We start from the raw sequence: 6,952 nt of genomic DNA, 5'->3' as shown, positions 1-6,952 counted from the left end.
ATTGGTGATTGTGCCACCCTAGACCAAAGAGACGAGAGTGGATGGCGATGAGACTTTGTAGGGGCAGGGAAAGCACTCAAATTCCCACCCCTGCAAAGTTTCATGGGCATCACAATCTGTCTCGATGGGCTACGGTGGCACAATCACGAGTTTTTGACCATTGGGCCCTTAGCAAAGCCAAAATGAAAAAATCGATGATTGTGCCACCCTAGACCGACGAGACGGGAGCATGACCATGAAACTTTGCAAGGGTGGGTAAATAATTCAAATTCCATCCCTGCAAAGTTTCATGGACATCGCAATCCGTCTCAATGGTCTACAGTGGCACAATTACCAGTTTTTGACCATTGGGCCCTTAGCGAAGCTAAAAAAAAAATTTGGCGATTGTGCCACCCTAGACCAACGAGATGGGATAGGATGGCCATGAAAATTTTTACGGTGGGAAAAGCACTCAAATCCCCGTCCTTGCAAAGTTTCATGGCCATCGAAATCTGTCTTGACGGTTTACGATGGCACAATCGCCAGTTTTTTGACCATTGGGCCCTAAGCGATGGGCCCTAAGCGAAGCCAAAACAAAAAAATTGGTGATTGTACCACCCTACCGACGACACGGGAGCCAATGGCCATGAAAATTTGTAGGGACGAGGAAAGCACTAAAATCCCCGATTGCAATCCGTCTCAATCGTGTAGGGTGTCTTACAATGAATTGGCATTCGTTCCGCTAATGACAGTCAAGACGGCAACGTAAGACCGTGAATCTTTAATAAAATCAGATCAATGCTAAACCAAAATAAAAACCTATGAATGGTAATGTCAAAAATGAATATCAAATGAACAAGGGAAAGTACAACACTATAATATAGAATATCAATGAAGTAGAGTATACAAGAATAGAAATGACAGAAAGGGTCAAAAGGTGGAATAGTAAATAGCACGAATGTAGGGATCATTGCTAACACTCATCATCACAACTATCATCTACAAAAGCAACTCCTGCTCTAATGTGCACTATCTCAATGATGCTTTTGTGCTCATCCGGATCCCAACACCAGCGAGGGGTGCTCCCTTTCTTCTTGATGACAATCCTCTCCAGCCTTAGCTTCACAGCAAGGACAAGATGGGAGTAGTGTATGGCCACCTTTGGCCACTCATACTATACAAAATGGATGTAGTGCCCACGTCCATGGACCTGCTAAAAATAGTGCCCTGAAACAACCATATTGTGAGCATCATATGCCTCACCATAATCATCCACGGTGGATTCCGGAAGCACATACTTTGCCTTGGTGCACCTAAGAATATAATAGTCAACTCCCTCTACATTTCCTCTTCATCATAACTCAATATAATAATCTCCCTCTCTCAAGTTATCTATGTGAGTAGAATTTTTCATTTGTTGTGGCCTGGCTATCAATTGAGCTACTCGATGTGGTCATACCCTATGATGGTGAAAGAGGTTGCAGTGTCCACCTATCAGCCCACTCTGCCATGGTGCAATCTGCCCACTCACCATGTATGCACGCATCACAAAAGCATGAGTGGTGCCTAGTAAAGATAGTGGGATCCCTAGCTGTGGTGCTCCAAATGATGTGCAATTGGAGCGTCCCTACTACTGTGTCACAATCCCAGCTAGTGAGATCAATATCCTGGCTATCCACACACTAAAAGAACCTCTTCACTGAGAATCCACTACCTAAAGATGAGTCATGTGCCATGTGCTATGAGCACCACTCCACAACCTATCTAGCATCTCTAAATAGGTCATTGTCGTGTTGAAGCTAATATCATCAAGGAGCGCACTTTACACAAGCGTCTGCACCGTCGTGCTCTCCCTTACTCAAAGAATCTCAAAATGCAAGGTATGCCACTACTATGGTGCCATTTGTACAACCAAAAGAACTAACGTGCGCTTTTGAATTGCACACCACAACCATCTGACCAAATATAATGACAAGAGAATGAGATGTGGTGCTCAAGAAGGAGATGTGCTACTGGAAACAATGTTGCACAACCTGTGCATTATGTGAGCGATCATCAATGATGTAGAATGGTACTCACGTATGATCACTCATGAGGCCTCAGAGCTCTCCACTCCATCAATTTCCACCTTTGCATGACGATAAGATATATAAATTTGATTGCCACCTTCAAGAGAATTTAAAAAGGTTAGAGTGAATGAAGTAGTACAATTACATAATGTGGCTAAAAATGTAAAGTTATCCAACTATTATCATTTCTACCTGCTCAAAGAAGTAGTATTTGGACTGGATCTCCTGTTGTGGAGAAAAGGTGTAGTTCTCTGCAAAATCCACAACAGAGACCACAATGCCAATTGGGAAGGCGGATAGGCAAGCACAAAACTGACAATCGTTCCACTTTGCGCGATGTGCATGCTGCGCATATGGATATGCAGCAGACCTAGAAGCTTGCATGAAGTAGGGATGTGGCGTAGTATAAGATGTTAGCTGCAACCTACGAGATGTGCCACCTCAAAGACCTGTGTATGTATGGTAGTCATATTGCTGCCATGTAGCCATCCCACCCACATCACCATCATCTATGACAGATGTAAGTTGTGCAAGATCCCCACATTGAGCACACTTGCCCTCCACACACAACATCTGATGGTAGGAGGCTCTGTCTATATGCTGACATAACAAAGAGTGGACGAAGTCTCGGGGTCCCGTCAGGACCTATCCAGCACACCCCAAAAGAGCACAGAACACATCATACATGATCTGAAATTGCACATGGTATCTACAACAACATGTCTCACTCTCGCTCATGAATTGCACGTAACAAGCCTTGCAAGCCTCGAAGGAGCACTGACCAATGCCAATCTCAGGGTGAGCATCTTGGAATTTATGAAAGAGCTGACTCTGTGTAATCTCTAGGATCATAGTACCATGCTCTATATATTGCTTTTGCAACCAATCCTATGTCGAATTTCCTTTTTGAAGTCTGGCAAGGCGCGACAATTCTCCTCCCAAAACTGTGTTATGAGCTCTCTCATGCGTGAATCTAGAATGCATGAGCATCATGGAGCACGCCCATTGCTCGCGCAAAGCTCATCACTATGTCCCAAATCAAGTCGCTGTCTCCTAAGGCATCCGGCATGCAAGGTGGGCCGACAATTGCACAACACATGAGAAGTGGCCCGAGAAATACCTGTGATGGATGTAGCCGCCACTAATGCGGTGAGTGTACGACAAGCTGCAAGTGCATCCATGGATCCCCGTCGAGATAGTGCAATGTAAGAGCGTGTGACACTATCTACAACTGCCGTCGTAGCGTGATGGGTCCTCGGACTATAGATCTCGATAGTTGTGCGGGCCTCAATGACACAAGGGTGTCGCAACAAATGGTCAAGCACCTGAGTGCATGAGGAGAGATCAATGTTGTTGAAGCAGGTCTCCGCAATGATGCCTGCACAATATCTGGCTCCAGACGCGCCAAGGGAGCATACCATCACCAAAGGACTGGGCTGACACTACCATAGGGTCCACACATGCCTCCGTGCCAACTCCAGAGGGTGCTCCAAGAGCAAGCGAGGTAGATCCACTCAAAGAAATGAGGCGATTGTGTTGCGTCGAACGGACTATCAAAATGCTCCAAGGATGGTGACACCATGTGAGACTCCGCAAAGGCACCCATCGTGGGGGGTGTGAGCTTTCGAGTGGGTGACGCCTCTCCTAGCGGGACTGTAGATGTTGAGGAAAAGGGTAGAGGGACCAAGCAAGGAGAAGAAGGCAAAAAGCTAGGCGATAGAGGGAGAGAAGAAGAATCACCCTCATACGGCGATACATGCATGTGAACACCCCCATATTCCTCGATCGTAGGGCTTGTAGTGGGCTCTTGCGGCACATCCGCACGTAATCTTGCTCTAGAGTGTTGCTTGTGTTCTCAAGCTTTGCGTCGATTTTCTTTCGCATGGGCAATTTCTTCCGTATCCCGAACTTTGTGGACGGGGTCTTTGTGCTGTCTATCTTGCTTTTGAGACCTTCGTGATTGTGAACCCATGCTTATTTAGAAAAAGTGAATGTTAGGTAGTTAGTGATAGAATGAAAAGAGCAGAAATGCTCCAAACTCACAAACTCACTCACGCTCAAAACACTCAAATGAAGTGCACTAAAAAAAAAGGGTTTATATACATGGTCTCCCTATTGTAATCTAAAAAGGTGTAAATCTTGATAAGATTACACTAATCAAATTTTAGAAAAATAGTTTATATGAAATTAAAATTATCTTTTAAGTTAGTTGACTGATGCTAAATGAATTTTTAAAAAAACTATATAAAAATATAATCCTTAAGTTCTCATCCAATAGTAATTTAAATAAATAAATATTTAATAATAATCATAATATTTTAAAATAACAAAAATATAAATAATAAAAATTAATTGACTTTAAGTTTTCTTTTAATAATTATTATATATAATCTATATAGTTTATTCATTATTAAAATTTTATTAAAGATATAAATAAATAATGTGGCTATGAGGTGGCCATGCATGGATGACATGGCCAGTCTATGTAGCAATATGATGTGGCAGTCAAATCCTCCTCAACTGCCATGTCATTATGTGACACGGCAAAATGGTGACATGGAATGTTTGGGTGGCAAAAAGGTGGATGGTGAGTTGGAGAGTTGATGATGAGTCATGCTTAGTGGATTGTGAGGTGGTGGGTGATGTGGCAAGCCATGCAGGCACCATGAATAAGTGTCACGTGAGGTGGCGGATGACATGGCATCTAATGTGAAGTGGTATGCAAGGTAACAGTTGAGGTTGGTGGATGAAGTGGCGTTTAGGATGACGTGGCACACCAAGTGTGAAGTCAAACTTTTGACTATGGTGATGTGGAAGGTGACGTGGGGTGATGACATGGACTTTTGGTGATATGGCAACCTCCTTGTATGACATGGAATAGACAAGTAGGATTGGGAGAAAGAGACCAAACCATGAAATATGGACAAGTGTCAAAATTTCTAATCTTGACACTTTACCAAACCTAAGGAGCCATACCTTAAGTTAACTGTGGAAGTGAAAAAAATAAAACGGTAGAAAATTAACTTTTCTCACTCAAATTGACTCAATTTTTTTTTCATGAGTACTTTATGATGAAAGCTATAAGATACAAAAAAATGAAATTGAGTGGAAATAAATAGTATTTATTATATTTTAAAAAAGAGCTCTCTTAAGATCCTCTAAGCAGTCTTTGCTATTTTCCGAGGTAGATCTAAACAAAATAAACCGTTAAAGATTCTACTTTTTTATATCATCACATTCTATAGGTCGTAAACAATCAAATGATCGTTGGATCTTGGAAAATAGTCTATAGATCATTAGAGATCTGATGTAAAAAATTAAGGCTTTTAATCACAGCGATTCTAACAAAGAAAAATAAACAATAATTACATAGAGACCCAAAAACTTATCAAAAAATCAAATTAAATTGCTTGTCAAGTGAATACTTGATGTGCAAAAGAACAAGTCAAGAGAATAAATTCATATAAAGATATAGATAATTGTTCATCACATGGTGTGACAAGTTGGACCAAAATTACTTCTTGCACACTAAAATTTCTATTTTTGTTTGAAAATTTGAAGATTGGAGATTTGCATAGTGTTCAATACTATGCATTTTGTTTGGCCACCAAATCTTGCCGCTAAAAAGTACATGCAAGCAAGTCAATTATAAATAATAGTGTTAAAAAATAGATTGTTTTTTGGTAGTTCTGCTAAGGGCCACTACGGAAAGTGGGTACACATTATCATGCATACACCCCCTTCCAAGAAGAGCACAAGTATTTGTGTAGAGAGTGGAAAATAGCCTCTACTGAGATATAAAGAGAACAATGCAACAAAGACATACAAACATATTGGACACACAATCATGTGATTGAGGGACAACTACAAAGTTTGCATCTATGGCTGGCATGTTGGGATGCACGAGCATCACATTGGGCCGATGAGTTCCTCACTCAGCATGGTGATCTCGGGTTTGTTCCATCAACCAATCTATCTGAATCCAAGCATGCAAGCTTGAGGGCGGCACATGGAGCACATAAGTATGTTTTTTTATATGAGGCCATAGCAGTAGACATAAGCTTTGTAGTGCAACAAAGTGCAAAGTGCAAGTCGTTTATGAAAGAAAGGTATCATGGAATTGGTCCAAACTTGAAACAACTAGTGATAGATTATTGGGAGGCCATGGAAGGCGAGCCTTGGAGAAGAAAGTGATCGATTTGAGTGCGTCTGTAATGGATGAAGTAGGTTTGGCCTCCTCAAAGTACATGAGGTGGACTACAAAGAACAGTAATGTGCGTCAAAAAAGGAATCTTGATGCTTCAACTCCACTTCATGAAATAGATAGCCAAAGGCCTGAGTATGGTACCTTTACAACCACTAGGTCCATTCCTCGATGGCCAGGATTCACGTCTCTTGAATTGAATGAGTGTGAAGTGGAAGATTTTCAATTGGGCTATTTGGAGACCATCTTCCAAATCCAAAGTGAATTGCTTTGGGTTGATTCTAGAAACAGGTAAGAAAAAAGCTTTCAAGGTTTTAAATGATGAGGTCAATCACCTTCTTAAAGTATAAACTAATTTGTTGACATTGTAGGTGAGAGATGTGGACTTGAGGTTAATGTGCAAGGATGAGCTACATTGTCCGGTGTTCCAACACCTTATTTCAAAGGTAGAAGAAAATTTCCAGGTGGTACACATGAACAATTTATATGGTTTTGTAGTACCAACGTACATTATTCTTGGAATGTACATGGATCTATTGTTTCTCCTCCCGGTCCTGCACGTGGAGTCTGGCCCATCACCTTAGGGATATCTCTTTCTATTGAAGAGGCATCTTCCCTTCAAAGATTAGGTTTTGTGCTAGGTGCTAACTCACAAGACGGTTCAATTCAGCAAAGATCTCATATCGATCAAACCTCCCCC

At 41.6% G+C, this 6,952-nt stretch overlaps 1 pseudogene; it reads right to left on the bottom strand.

The window, feature by feature from the left end:
- Nucleotides 1-952: 952 nt before the first annotated feature.
- LOC147425817 (uncharacterized) lies at nucleotides 953-1,715 on the bottom strand (annotated as a pseudogene).
- Nucleotides 1,716-6,952: the final 5,237 nt, after the last annotated feature.

The sequence above is a fragment of the Adiantum capillus-veneris genome, chromosome 24 (assembly GCF_014529385.1).
Source record: "Adiantum capillus-veneris isolate H3 chromosome 24, ASM1452938v2, whole genome shotgun sequence".
In the NCBI taxonomy this organism is placed as follows: Eukaryota; Viridiplantae; Streptophyta; class Polypodiopsida; order Polypodiales; family Pteridaceae; genus Adiantum; species Adiantum capillus-veneris.
Note: the sequence above shows the minus strand (reverse complement) of the source record. Positions and strands in the feature narration are given on the sequence as shown.